General features: G+C 38.6%; 1 protein-coding gene across 1 annotated transcript in view; it reads left to right on the top strand.

The window, feature by feature from the left end:
• Positions 1 to 14,483, top strand: part of LOC107318851 (uncharacterized) — a 92,483-nt gene that overhangs the window by 53,839 nt on the left and 24,161 nt on the right. Inside the window, exons 19-22 of the mRNA XM_085514927.1 lie at positions 1,462 to 1,589; positions 1,817 to 3,536; positions 3,901 to 5,293; positions 11,792 to 11,929. The gene's annotated coding sequence lies outside the window, so the exon portion shown is untranslated. The remainder of the gene's footprint in view (positions 1 to 1,461; positions 1,590 to 1,816; positions 3,537 to 3,900; positions 5,294 to 11,791; positions 11,930 to 14,483) is intronic.

Genomic DNA, 14,483 nt, shown 5'->3' with positions numbered 1-14,483 from the left:
TTCAGGATGCATCCCTGTTCCATGGAAAGTAAATCACAGCATAAGGACTCAGCTGCATGAAGAAATCTGTGAGATTTGGCAGAAGTTGTGGTCAGATGGCAGGTTCTCCTGCCAGTCTGCAGCCCCCAAGGTAAACAGAGATCAATCCCAGCCTGGTAGGAGGAGTTTCAGGGGATTTTCTTTTTTAATCGCAATCCTATTCTTTCAGTTTTGTAGACTACCACAAGGGGGGAAAAATCTGGCTTTATGTCTCTATGGTTCAAGACAGTACTGGATTATTTTCTTTCAAATGCAAAATTTTGTGTATTCTGACAGGTTTTTGTTTTGTTTTGTTTTGTTTTTTAATATATGCACTGAAATAAGCTTTCATTAAGGGCTATTCTATCACACAGCAACTTTAAAAGAATGATAATGAAGATGCCAAGGTGGATATAGTGCAACAGGAAATTTGCCACAAGGAGTTTAAAAACAACACAAAAGTCAAAACCAAAATAACTCTCTCTCTCCAGAGAACTGGAAAAGAAAGCGATACAAAGAACTGATTGTGGGTCTGCCCTTCCCAATGCAACGTATTTATACTACAGAAGCAAGTGCTCTCAACTTTTCCCAGCTGGGGATTCTCCATCCTCTCCAAGCCTATTTTCTTCCCTTTAGTCACAGATGGAAAGATGGGCTGGAGGTATTAAATACCTTTTGTAATTTTCTAGGAAGGACTAGAAGGCACAAGGACTCTTCTTTAGAAATGGACACTGGTCCAGGCATCAATTTGCAAGCTATTGAACAGTGAGGGATGCTCAAAGAAAATGATGAATATTTTTAGTGGATAGATCTCTCATGGTTGGATTCATTGTTGTCTAATAACGTGAAAACACTGACAGAAGCTGTTTCTCTAGGAAGCTTTTCCTGGTCTAGGGACATTCATAATGCTTCTCTCCTGTGTAAATTATCTGATGTCTAATGGTGACAGACGTGTACACACATACACAGACTGCGATTGCATAAGCCTTGTTTCCTGAGTAAGCCATGCTGAAAGAACCCATCAAGAATGCTAATCAGAATTTAAGAGATATTCAAATGCCATATGATACAACATAATTACATAGTTGAAGCTTCTCATGTAAAGAAAGTCACAAAGCATACATACATAAACATACATGAGTGTATATAGAATTTATAGATATAGGTGTATATACTTGTGTATGTATCTATATGCAGAGTTTTCCAGGTATTAGAAAGAAACTCTTGTTTTCAGGCACTGCATTGTTAGTTTGTTTGCCTGTACCACTGAACATGTATTAATTTGATGTGTCTCAGCTTGCTGTGTGACTCACACAAAATATGGAAGTGGGCAGAGTGGGTGAGTTGTGATATACCCAGAACACAGTCTGGGGCAAATGGGCCACGGGCACCCATGTATTTAGAAATCCAGAATACTTATGGATTCTTTTTTTTACACTTTAGGGTAATATGGAGACATGGTTAGGTTTTATACCCTCTGCTCATCAGGATAATGTATAGAGACTTGCTGAACTGAGATATGAAGATGGCCTAATCATCAAATATGGATTCAGGTCTCCCCTGCTGAGCAGGTAAAATCTAAAGATACCTTCCCAGCATGGGGTATCTTAATCAGTTGCTCATTCTTGCACTTCTTTCCTCACTTTGGTATACAGAGACAATGACCTCAGGAAGATGATTTTATTTTAGTGTTCAAATTTGCCTATATGAATATATTCTTAACTCCTGCATTGCCTTGTGGATGGGCACCTCAGCATTTATGACAGATTTGAACAACTCATTTGCACTTTGTTTTTAGGACAGACAGACGGACTACGCAAGGCCCAACCCCTGTCCTTCCCGCAAACAGAGGCTGGAGAAACCACACGTCCCCTTTCCAGGTAGGGATTGCTGCTGGCTGCCTTGGCTTTGTTTCCCACTTTCACCGCAGCAGTGGCAGTGGGAGGCCTTATCTCGGCCTCCCAGCACTTCCCCCGGCATGCGTGTGGGAGCCGGCATGCCACAAACTTCCAGCAGCGGCTGGGCCGACAGGAAGGCTCTCTCGCCTCGTGCCCGAACGCCTGAGCTGCGTCCCGCCGGCCGTAGAATTGCAATCTGGCAGCTGCAGGGATTTCCCGTTGCTTCCCTCCATCTCTTCCTGCGAGGCCTGCTGTGGGGCCGGCAGCGGCCGTCAGGCCTCAGGAAGCTGTGAGCGGCGGCAGGCGGGCAGGTGGGGGCGAGGAGGTGATGGTGGCCAAAACCCATTTGTTTGGTGGCCGTCGCACCGACACGCGCTGGTTGGGCCAGGGGAAAACAAAAGGGGGATGTCTGCTTCAAAAAGGCAGGAAATGAAGCAGCACGGGGGACGAGAGATCTATTGGGACTGGGTTGGGGCTTTTCTTTCTTAACCTATTGTTTCATGATATATGAAAAAAAAAAAAAAAAAAAAAAAAGTAAAAAGAAAGAGAGAGAAAAAAAAAAAAAAAAAGAAATTGAACACATCCTGTGACCTCTTATCAAGCCATCAGGAATAAAAACAAACAGCTCATTCATCTAAGGGCTGAGGGTGTTTTTGATGTTTGCTGGCCTCGTTCAATTCACCAGGCCAGACAGGCTGTAGAGGGGTCACCATGCCGGCCCCCCGGCTAACACACTGCCCGGCCGTGGTGCCACGCGGGAGCTGTTTGTGTGTGAGGGTTTCTATATACAGTGCTGTTCATTTCCCAGCCTGCCGCAGCCCCCCCTTGCCCTTCGAGGTCTCTGTTCCCTGTGTGCAGGAAGTCTTTCATTCCCCTCTTATCTGTAGACCAGAAGATTTTGATCCTCGCGTCCCCTCCCTTTTTTTGGCCAGACACCTACGATTTTCCACTCTTCTTTTTCTTTTAAAGGAGATGACGATTTAAGGGAAAACAATGTCACTGCTTTATTTAGCTTCTACCTATGATTTTGTTTTAATTATTCTTTTATGGCTGCTGTATTCGCGAAGAAACTGCTGCAGATCTGACCTAGAAGCACCTCAGCGATCCTGGTTCACACACGCATTCACATAAACTTGTTTACATCATGCCCATAAAAAAGCTGCATTCACTTTGTGAATCTTCGACTAAGCTCTTAGATTTTTAAAGCCAGAAGGGGTCATATGCTAAGCTGCTCGGTAATTCCAGTCTTAGTATTTTACCAATTTGCCACTGTAGTGAGACTAATAAATCATGCTCAGCTAAACAATATCTTTCAGAAAGGCATCCACTCTTGATCTGAAGACTTCAAGAGGTGGAGAACCCACCACATCTGCTAGTAGCCTGGGTCATTCAGCTTTAGCAGAGCACCTTCTGAGGAGATTTCACTCTGCTGATGTGCTGTTCTGACACAGCATGTACTATAATGGAAAGGGCTTTTCCTGCTACAATGCGAACAGAAGCTGGTCTGCAGCCATCTGGGGTCCAGGACTCTACCTGTGGCACAATCTAAAAGAGATGGGGAACATTTCAGCATCCTTTCTCCCTTCAATTTTGATGGAAGACAGAACTCAGATGCAGCAGGTACCTGTGAACAAGAAGACATTAACCCACAAATGCTCTTTTGGTGCTTAGAATGACTTAAAATTTCCAGCAGAAATTTTCTCTATAGGAGATATAAATGAAACTTATAAATGCTTTAAAAAATCAGGCACTGTTACGTTTATTTTCTTAGGTGAACGGTTGTTATTGGTTCTTCACTTTCTAGAAAGCAGGCCATAGTATAAGTGCAATGATATATCATTGTAAAACACTGTTTGGAAGCTCACTTGACCTTTCTGTCTTGTCTCTTTCTATATTAATCCCATGCTGCATAAATTATAAGAGGGAAGATAAATATTTAGCTTCTTACTTCTCCGAACAAAGTCCCACAATGTTTCCTTTGCAGGATGAAGCAATTCATAGGCAACCAGGAAGGAGGCAGACAGCCCAACTGTCTTCCCATGATACTGTTAATATGGACTGCACATCTAATTGCAAAAACAGAGAATGAGGAATTGCGGGCAGGTTTTTTTCTTTGCTTTTTCTTTTTGCTTCCCCCTCGGCCCCCCAAATATTCTGAGACATGAATACAGGAAAGTGGAGGGAGAGAGGGAAATAGGAAACATAAGGAAAACTATTTTATTCGATTCACTGATATTTTGGGCCCTAAATTTCCTATGGATTTATGCAAAGACTTCCAGACAGGCAAAGAGGCTTTAAGCCCTCACCTCAAATTAATACTCAGTACAAATTACTCTCAGAGGCTTTGCACATTTCCCAGCAAGGTGCTTCAAAAAAGAAAAACAAAAACCCGCAAACACATGACTCGGAAACTGATTTTCTTTTGCTCTATCATCTTAAGTTAGGATTGTTTGGTTGGAAAACTTAGATATGTGTATGCAAGTTTTTCTCCAATTTCCACCACGCTATTGCATTCAAAAACATTTCATTAGACACACAATATGTTGGAGGTTCTAAGGGGAAAAAAAAAAAAGATTTTCAAGGCCTTTAGAGGGAGTCCTATACAAAGTCCAAGTGTGAAGCTCTTGAAGGCTTTCTTGTCCCCTTATTGAGTGTTAATGGGATTTGTATTGATTCATTGATGGGAGATTACATTCCTTAGTGTCTCTGTCATTAATACACATTGGTAAAATGTATGATGTGTAGGAGGTCAATATCCATATTATTTTTTCCTAATTTGGTTTCTAGTAGTTGGAAAAGTGGCTCTGAGACAGCAGCCAACTGCAGCAGGGGCTGTTAAAGGAGGTCTTATTTACCAGCAGCCAAAAGGATATCTTCAAACACTGATTTTCATGCACAGATTGGCTCCACTTCTTCCTATATATACAGTACCAGAATGATAAAAAAAAAAAAAAAAAAAATTCAAATATTTATACATATGGCTAATTAGAACACCTGGCATAGCAGGCAAGGAAGCTAATAGGAAAGAGATGGGGTGGATGTGGAACTTGCAGTGTGTACTGCATCCTAAACTGCTTGTTTTTTTTACTGACGTCTCTTCAGTGAGACTTGCTCCATTGCAGAAACGTGCTAGATCTACTGCCCTTGAAAACAGGTCACCACTTGTATGGGAACTGCTGAGCACCTGGGGAAAGAACCTGGTCAGCCCTGGGAGCAAAGGTGAAGGAAATTGGTTCCAGCTGTGGAACCAGGAGTGAAGCCTGGCTGCACCTCTCTTAGACCTCACTTAAGGGCTGACTGCCACTGAGAAAGGGTCTCTTTTCTGGAGGTTTCTCCTTGGTGAAGCTTTGCCCTGTCAAGCTCCAGATACAGTACAGGTAAGCAGACTTCTTCCCTTCGTTTATTGCACCTTTCTATTGTGCCAATCCATGTCATCACACCTTTCTTGTAATACCTTTCCCATTCTATTGTTCTGTCCAGTTGCTACCAGTTGAATGCGGTCTCATTAAAATCTCCACATATGAGTTCCTTTGCAGAGATGTCTAGCAAGCTGGTGATGGCATCTGGATCTAGACAGATGTCTGTTAAGACCTAAGCTGGCACCACCAATTTATTTCACATTGGCCACAAAATAGCCATCACCTTATAAAGACTTTAATTTATTGCTAGTGACTAGTGAACCTCTGGAGGTTTGCTTGGGACAAATACCGATTCAGCTGCCAAACTTTATCTGAACTATCTGAACTTCTCATGTATAAAAAAAAAATTGGGCCAAAATGCTCATCAGATAAGGATTTACTCTGTGATTGACTGTAGTTATTGCTTCCAGAAAGGCTAGCATTACTGCCATAACTGCATTTTGTTTGGTATTTGATGTGTCCAGTTTTGCTGAGAACCTATGAAAAAACTTAGAGGTGATGAAAAATATGCATGTATTTTGGTTTTTTATTATTGTATAAGTATAAATGATCTTTATAAATATATGTATAAATATATGTGTTTGATAAATGTGGGTCGGATCTCTGAAGATACATCAAGTTGAGATTCTTTCTTATGAGAAATGCAAGAATCCAGAGAGGAGTTGAGATAGTTTGGATGCCTTTTTAGTGTCAAGTCTTCACATAGTCCATGTTAGGGACTGGCAGATGTACCAGAGGGAGAAGTTGGCAGATTTGAAAAAGCAAAATGTATCTCACAAATGTGAAGAAAAAAAAGGTGTCCTGTTTCAGTAATCTGTAACATGCCCACAAGCACTATGTAATATTGATGGTGCAGCATCTTCACGTAGGGTCACCTAGCTCTTAGGAAGAGAGGAATTCCCAAGTGCACATGGGTCAGTGGTCCCGCTCATGCTCTACCCTATCTCTGACAGTGCCTATTTTGAAAGATGAACAGTGGAGTAGTGTCCCAAGGGAAGTAATGGTAGTCCCATGTCAGAGGACTTTTACAACTACACCAGACAAAACACTAGAAAATGTACTGTAGCTGTAGCAAGCAATTCCGCATCAGCAGGGAGATGGATTGAATGATCTAATATGGCTCTTCCATCTGCAATTCCTGGGAGTCTATGAATCACATTTCTGTGTGGCAATGCAGTCGAGTAAATACAGCACAGAGCAGCATCATCAGCTATCTTGGTATCTCTGTAACAGTAACATGAGTAAATTAGGCAGACAGAATCCCAAAAAGGGATATATTTGACTCTCTGGTTCTAAATCCATCTGTTCAAACTGGCTATAGTACAGTATGCTATTGCTAATTCCTAAGTGGTTCAGACTGCATAACAAGGTATTTTGATTCAGGTATGCTATTAGTGAAGAACTCAACAATTATTAGCTCATATTTTCTTCTGCAAAGTTAGTTTTCTAATTTAGCTGGCACATCTCAGATTAATGAGAAGAGTGGCCTGGCTATCCATAGCCTATGTGAATTTTAACTTTAGCCATATGGAAGAAACTTGTAAATGTAGACTATAAAAATGGAAAATATGTCAGTTTAAGATGTGAAGTGTCTTCTGACTAGAAAATCAAGGTTGGAGGGATTGAAGCATTTTATTCCCAGACAACAGAGCTTAAGCTTCTTCCTGGTCCTATGCCCAGATAATCCAGACAAAAATGAAATCATTGACACTTGAGTGGATGTCAAAGCTAACCAGATACCATACCATATCAAAACTTTGCTTTTCTGCACTTAATGGAGCTGAGTGGATCAGTGAAGTTTAGAAAGATGTCTGATGCTGTTGATCACTTAGGGAAAGGGAAGTATTAAACATTTCAAACTTCAACACTGACAGTAATCGCTATTGGGAAGAATTATACGTGTGATAATTCTGCGAAAATAAGGGTCCTATACAGAGACTGTACAAAGTTGTCAAAAGTCTAGTGTTTCATCCTGATACATTTACTTGAGAGGGGGGGAAAAAAAAACAACCATTTGGCAACTAGGAAGACACTTTTAGCTGTGTTTCATAAATCAAACAGGAAGAAAATGTTTATGACCTTACGTGTTCTTTTCATTCTGGTTGTGAACTCCTGCAACCCCAACCATCTATTGCTTATTTTCTCATCGCTGCTTAATCCCTCCCCTCACTGTCATAATCTTTCCATGTTCCCTCTTGACTCTCTTCATTAAGTGTTTCTCCATTTCCTGGATTTGTAGTGTGACGTTTCTGCCACTCTTGTGGGATTGTATTTGAGGACATACAGTCCCAAAGAGCCTTGTTCTCCTAACTGGCTTCTGACCCCAAACTCTGTGGGAGTGCAAATGCGTCTCAGCTGCAGAGCCTCATGTCTAGTGGCAGATGCCCAGGTCCATAGGAGATTGGTCCAGAAAGATAAACCTCATTAGACTTCTGAGAGTTGACATTACATTTGAAGCTCTTCTATATCAAATGCAAACAGTGTGTTTCAGGAAGCATACATACCTATTTATGTAGATCTCTAATAGCTGTATGATCAGAAAATATTCAGCACATCTGAACAGAAGAGCTGGACCCTTAAATGGGACATTATTCAATACTGTATGCATACATTCATAAGTGTGTGTGTTTTAATATGTTCCAAACACATCACCGAATATGCAAGTCTTTTGTTGTGAACAGGCCTTCCTGAAAACCCTGACTATTCATGAGGATATTGCAGAATTCAGTTTCATGACATTTAGACCTGTTGATTTATTCATTCTAAACTGCGGCATCGTTTCTTTGCTATTCTTCATTCATTTTTCTCTTGTTTAAAAAGTTTCATTCACCCAGTCATAAATAAGTAAGTAAATAAATAAATAACCAGCACGTGGCTTGGGTAACCAATTCCACACCTTTTTGGAGAGTGAAATTGAACTATCCATAAATAAACCATAAGCTGAAATATGTTTGCATAAACTATTTGATAAACACTTAGGAAAGGAGCTATGGGGAAAAAAAATCCATCTTCGTATTCATATTCTTACTGTGGAAATGAAAACCATTTTGGGGGGAAGGGGAGTGTTTGCACTTTTTCTTCTATTTTTGAATTGAATCGATATAAAATCTAATATTAGAAAATGTTGAAATTGTAGCAGATTATTGTTGGAACTTAAACATTATTCCACCAGTACTAAAAAAAGGGGGTTGCTAAAATGTATAGCTGTTATGGAGAATCCTCCTTAGCTGTCCTATATTTTAGTGCCTGATCTGGATATATGACCCCACCTGACAGTGAAAGGAAAGAAAGTTCTTCCAAAGGAATACACAGTCCAGCCCAAGAAGGACACTTTCCAGTAGGTGGTTCTAAGAGCTACAGAAAATCAACTGGAACAAGCAGCTTTGGTATCCAGCTCTTGACTGGATGAAGCTGTATTGGACAAGTACTTTCATAACCAAACCAACATTATGTTTATTTCTTATGTTATTTACAGTTGCAATTCAACTACCAAAAGACTTATGGACATCAGGTGAATTATACCTGTGTAAACTTTGTAATAATAAAATGCAGCATGCTTGCCACAGCGGTAAATTGACTTCCAGTATTTCATAATTAGATGAGTATATTTACATTACATCCATTTTGTACCTGGATTCAATAGGAAGGAATCTACAATTACGACAAACAAATCATTTATAAAACTTCAGGGTGAAACAGACTGCAAAGACTGTACAACTCAGTAAGGAATTTTATTACCTGTGGGTTTCTAGATTAGGCAGACATACGCTGAGAGGTTTGTACTACAATATAGCCCCAAAACCTAAATGTTGTGACATTAGCAAGTAGCTTGTAATTAAAGTATGTTGCCATTTCAGTAGGCTTTCATTTGTAGGAGAAAGTGCAAATTCTGTTCTATGTGAACTTTAGATACATCCAACTTTTTTCTTTGTTCTTTTCTTTAAAGCTTTGCAACAAATGCATCCCCATATGCTTATATTAGTTAATCTGGTATTAAACATATTGGCTGTGCAAAATGTTGGCATGCATTAATAAATGTTTTCATTTTTTTATTCTTTTTTTCCCCTTTACTTTAAATTCTTCCTTTGACTACACAAGCAACAGCTGTCTAGCTTCCTGTTCAGTACTGGATCTAATGCCTCTACAGAAATCTAGGTCAAAACACTTGGAATGCATGAATATCAAACAGAGTTTTCAAAACAGCAAATGAATACATCTTTAACTGGTGACATTTTCCTGTAGCATATGGCTGCAAACTCAGGGGACTGCATGCTTTTTTGATGAATATGTTCCGTCAAAAACTAAGGAATGGCAGTGGGCTTATATCACCTTCTGTTTTGCCTTATGAAATGATAATGCAAACTCATAAATGGATACTACTATCACAAGACTTCTACCTTTGTCCAATCCCAGAGTACAAGGCCTAGTGGTTAAGAGTCTAACTCTTTGGTTGTGTTAAAATATAAAAGATAACTGTCAAAGATGCTTTTTTGTAAAGCATTTGCCCATGTCACTGAGGGCATGCGATTACCTGCATTTCCATACAAGTAGAAAACAGCAACATACGGTACCAGGAGAGAGATACAGATTAATTCTAAAAATCTGCTAAGACATTAAACCATGCAAATAATTTCTGCACTGTGGCACGGTGTACCAAAGGTAATATTAATATAGTTTCCTTTCTGGCACGAATGCGCAGAGAAAGTTCTACATTTTTAATGATAGCAACAAGAAAATAAAAGAATAAGATGAAAATTAAAGTGCCAGCATGTAAATAAGCCCTCTATCAAAGCTAAAGTGACAGTCCAAAGAAAGCTACTTTAACAAGCTCACCTGTTATTTGCTGAGAAGAAAGCACAGGTCTGGCAGCAGTGCCACAGCCTCTTGAATAATTAATCGACTACCAATTCTAACCAGTAGGAAAAGAGTAGAGTACCACAAATTTTGTGACGGGACTCTTTTGTATTGTGAACCTCTTTTCAGTTTGATAGGCTCCTGCTATTGTTTTATCTTGTCTTCATTTCCGAAGCACTGTATGTAAACAACCAACATCATGGCTTTCATTGCTTCTCTGATATTTCACTAATCCCACACTGCTTTGCTGTCTCAGTTTGCAGCTCTGGGCTGAGCAGAAGGAAACAAAAAGTGGAATTTGGTATGTTTTGAGTAATTTTTTACTCAAAGTTCTTTTTAGCAAGGTGGTGATATCCAGTTTACCAAAAGATGAAGGAATGGACATATTAAATACACAAATAGTGGCAATTGTTACCTTCCCACGCAACGCATGCCTCACAGTTTAGAGGAAATAGACCTGTTTTCAAAGTTGTATCCAGTACCTACCTGATATATATTTTGGAAGAAAAGTAATTGGTTAAATGAAAATGAAAAGTATTGATTCTTTGAAATAGTTTCATTTTCTCTTCATATATCAGTTCTACATTCAGTTTTGAAACGTGAAGTGTCTCTTTTTTTTCCTCCTTCTTTGTCTCTCTTGCTGTCTTATTCATCTTATTGTCACTCAGGTGGAATATTGCTAAATTTAACCCTATAAATGGAAACAAACAGCAATTGTTGGATCTTCACATTAAGCAAACGAATTTCTGAAAAATAGGCCTATGGACATATTATATATGAAAGGGTTTAACTGATTAAATTATGCATGAGTGTATTTATCTACCTGGAAACCTAAAAACACTAGAGATCCCTTCTTTTGTCATCCAGTGGTCCACTTAATTTTTCCTCGTCTGATAAATACTAACAGTTCATCCCATGCTACTCATTACAATTGCTGTCTTTCAGTTGGTCAAATGAAAAAGAACATTTGCACAAAATCATTCTGTGAAGTTGGTTAGATGATGGGTTTGTTTATTTGTTTAATACATTCTCTGTACCTAAGGCTCTGCAATTTTTTATTGCTTTAATGTTTTAACTTTGGCACATTTGACTTATCAGGAAAGCTATCAGATGCGCTTTTCTTTGATATTAGACAAATGAGCTAAAATGCCTGGTTCAGAAGGATCAAATCAAATTGCACCATTTTGAAAATGAAGATCCATTTTCACTGAAATCAATAGAGGAAAAAAATTATAGCTGATATGTACCTCCCTTAGTTTTGCTGTTCTTATACTTAAGTTAAACACAAAGGCTGTATAGTGACACATCTGTCCAGCACTGAGAATGAGAAGGGTAACAGAGCTACACAGCTAGCTGAGCAGGGACAGTAATATTTGAGTTATGAAAGCAAAGCTCATTTATGTTCTAAGCTTATTTTATTTTTCTTAAATCAACATTAAGAAGGAAAAGTTGAGATATTAATTACCCGTATACTGCCAATGTAGCGGAAAATGTAATTTATAGACCACTTGCAAAAAAGTGCTTGCTTAATTTAGGAACTCAAATTATTCAAATAACATTTTGAATTTGATTATTCGTATAATTGAAATGTTTCTTTTGCAGCCTGAATTGCTTCTCTGAGTTACAACGTCAGCAACAGTTAACTAAGACCTCACTCACTGTGGAGATGATCACAAGTGCGATAAGGAAAGGAAAGAGAGATGAAGCCAGTGAACAGTATTTACCTGGATAAATCTACAGGCAAGTTGAATCACAGTTTAATTTGAATTTGGGGTTTCTACAGGCGTTAGCATTTCTATGCAAACAGAGTTCTTTCCGCTCTCCTTGTTGTTTCATTCAGGCTAGGATCAAATATTTGCTGATGTGCAGAAACCAAATCATCTGTGCCTGAACTGGTTGATTGTGTCTTTGGTCAAGCTGCCAATTTTCTATCTAACTGTGCTCTTGGGCTGCTCCAGGCAAATCCCCCCCTCGTTACCTGGAACCCAAACGCTGTATTTTTCCCACTCCAAGACACATATAGTTTACCATATATCAACAGTAGTTGCAAAGATGAGACTCCTCTTTCTCTAGAACAGTTGGGTATGGGTTCAACCAAACTCAGGATTCAGCAATGCAGAAATGTTGGAAATGGAGCTGTGTATATTTTGCCCTACGGTCCAGTCCCTACCACTGAGCTTCCTGAACTATCTATGCTGCAGTGAAGTGCTGAAATTGTTTTAATCCTGTCACCAAATACATTCTGTGTAAAACTCACATGAGATCAGGAACCCCTCCTCAGAAATCTCAGACATGAATAACATGGCATGTATTTCATACTGCCTCTTGCAATTCCAATAAAAACAAGGCATAATAAACACAATTAGATACAGGTTGTCTACGAAGTAAAATCTTATGTTTATATTCGAGGATATCAGCCTATATCTTTCTAACTTCAAAATGAGTATTTCCTATCCACAGTGAGGTGGGGAGAAGAGATTAAATGGGATGAAAGATAAATGCAGCATTTCATACTTGGCACCTATAGCACTCATGGAAATAAACCTGCTGAAGCGCAGCATGTGAGAGGCTTTAGTGAAACTGGAGAAGACCTATTTTATATTTCAGAAATGGATTAAGATATTTAAACAGTCTTGCATATATAAAGAAAAGAGTCTCACCTGGCCTCTAATGTACTTAGATTTTCTTAGTAATAACATCTCAGCTTTAGAAAAGAAATTCAAACAGATCTATGTCTTAAGATTCCTAGTTGTACATCGCTTTGAAATTCTCTGTAGTAAATTAAGCTCAATTGCTTTTCCTTAGTGTACAAAGGAAGATGAAGTTATTAGTTAGATATAGTAATTAAAATAATTTAAATATTTAAATTTATCTTTATTTTTGCATGAAATTGCCATGGAATTTTCTTCTCTCTCCACACGGCTTGTTTTAAAGCTGGAGGATGCTCAGGAGATACAGAAGCTCATGTTTAGGCATTTAACCACTAGAGAAATCCTTCAGGTTTCCCTCCTGTCAAAGGAGGAAGCTCAAATACATAGGTGGCAAAAATACATAATGAGTCATGAAGACCCCATTCTCCCCCTCCCAAAAAGCAAACAGTCTGAGAAATCTAAAATATAGTGGTATTGTTCCAGAATTTTTATGGTATCTCGTCTACAGTTAATACTTCTCATGAGTCTAAGTGGAGATGAATAGTGCACATTCTTTAACTTCAGCAAGCAACATCATTTCTTTCAGCCTGTCTCAAAATGATTGAATACTCTTTTTTGTTGAAATATATAAATAATGCAAATGAATACCTCAACCTGAGGGACTTAACCAGAAAGCTTAGCAAGTGTTAACAAATAAGCAATACAGTTTTTGTATTAGGAAAATTTTACACCTTTAAGTGTTTTTGCTTATGTTGGGTAAGGCAGGAACTTCTTGGAAACACATACCTTACTCTATCATGAAAACTCAGGACTCTGGTGTTATTATTACAAATGTAATGACACTCTGAGATAGGAATCAAAGCAGACTCCAAAGTGCAGAATTTTCAAAGAAAATGAGGTGATTCACATCTCATTCTGTTTAAGCAGCTAATTGTATCAGAATTTGAAAACTTTATCCATAATCAGAGACTTTATACATAACAAGAAGTGAGAAGGCTTTTAAATGACAGATGAGCTTTGAGAATTATGGATGAAATTAAGTAGGAGCGTGTGTTTTTTTTTCCCAAATTCTCAATGTCTCCAACAACTATGCTTCATACTTTGCTGCTGAGAATATGAAACACTTGGACAGCCAATGGCATGATGTTTTCTGTTAGGTTTTTTTTCACACCCTTCTTTCCCAGCTTGTCTTTTCTTGTCTAGTCTTTTCTTTTCTAAACAAGTCTAATTCACTCTTCACATTTCAGATTCCCCATCCTCCAGTCTTTATTATTCCTTCCATCTACTCAGCCTGCCTTTCAGCTAGGAAAAAGATGGGTTAATAAAGCCATGATTAAGCTGTAAATGGCTGACATTTAGATATCAACTACAAATCAACAGCTAAAGTATCAGTGCAAATGATTTCTTCTTTTCTTTTCTTTTCTTTTCTTTATTTCTTTCTTTTTTTTTTTTTTTTTTAACGTAGGTTTGCAGCTTTTTCTCCCCCCACACACACTTATATTCCAGCTTTGCAAGGTGCAAAGGGACAAACTGCAGGTTGTGCTAATGCATCCATTGCTTTCTCCTATTGCATGTCTGCATTCCAAAACTTCATAATAGAAATTTAGAAATAATTTTGTCCAAAAAAGTAAGGTAGAGTTATG

The sequence above is a fragment of the Coturnix japonica genome, chromosome 14 (assembly GCF_054131305.1).
Source record: "Coturnix japonica strain WE chromosome 14, WE-NBRP24, whole genome shotgun sequence".
Classification (NCBI taxonomy): domain Eukaryota; kingdom Metazoa; phylum Chordata; class Aves; order Galliformes; family Phasianidae; genus Coturnix; species Coturnix japonica.
Note: the sequence above shows the minus strand (reverse complement) of the source record. Positions and strands in the feature narration are given on the sequence as shown.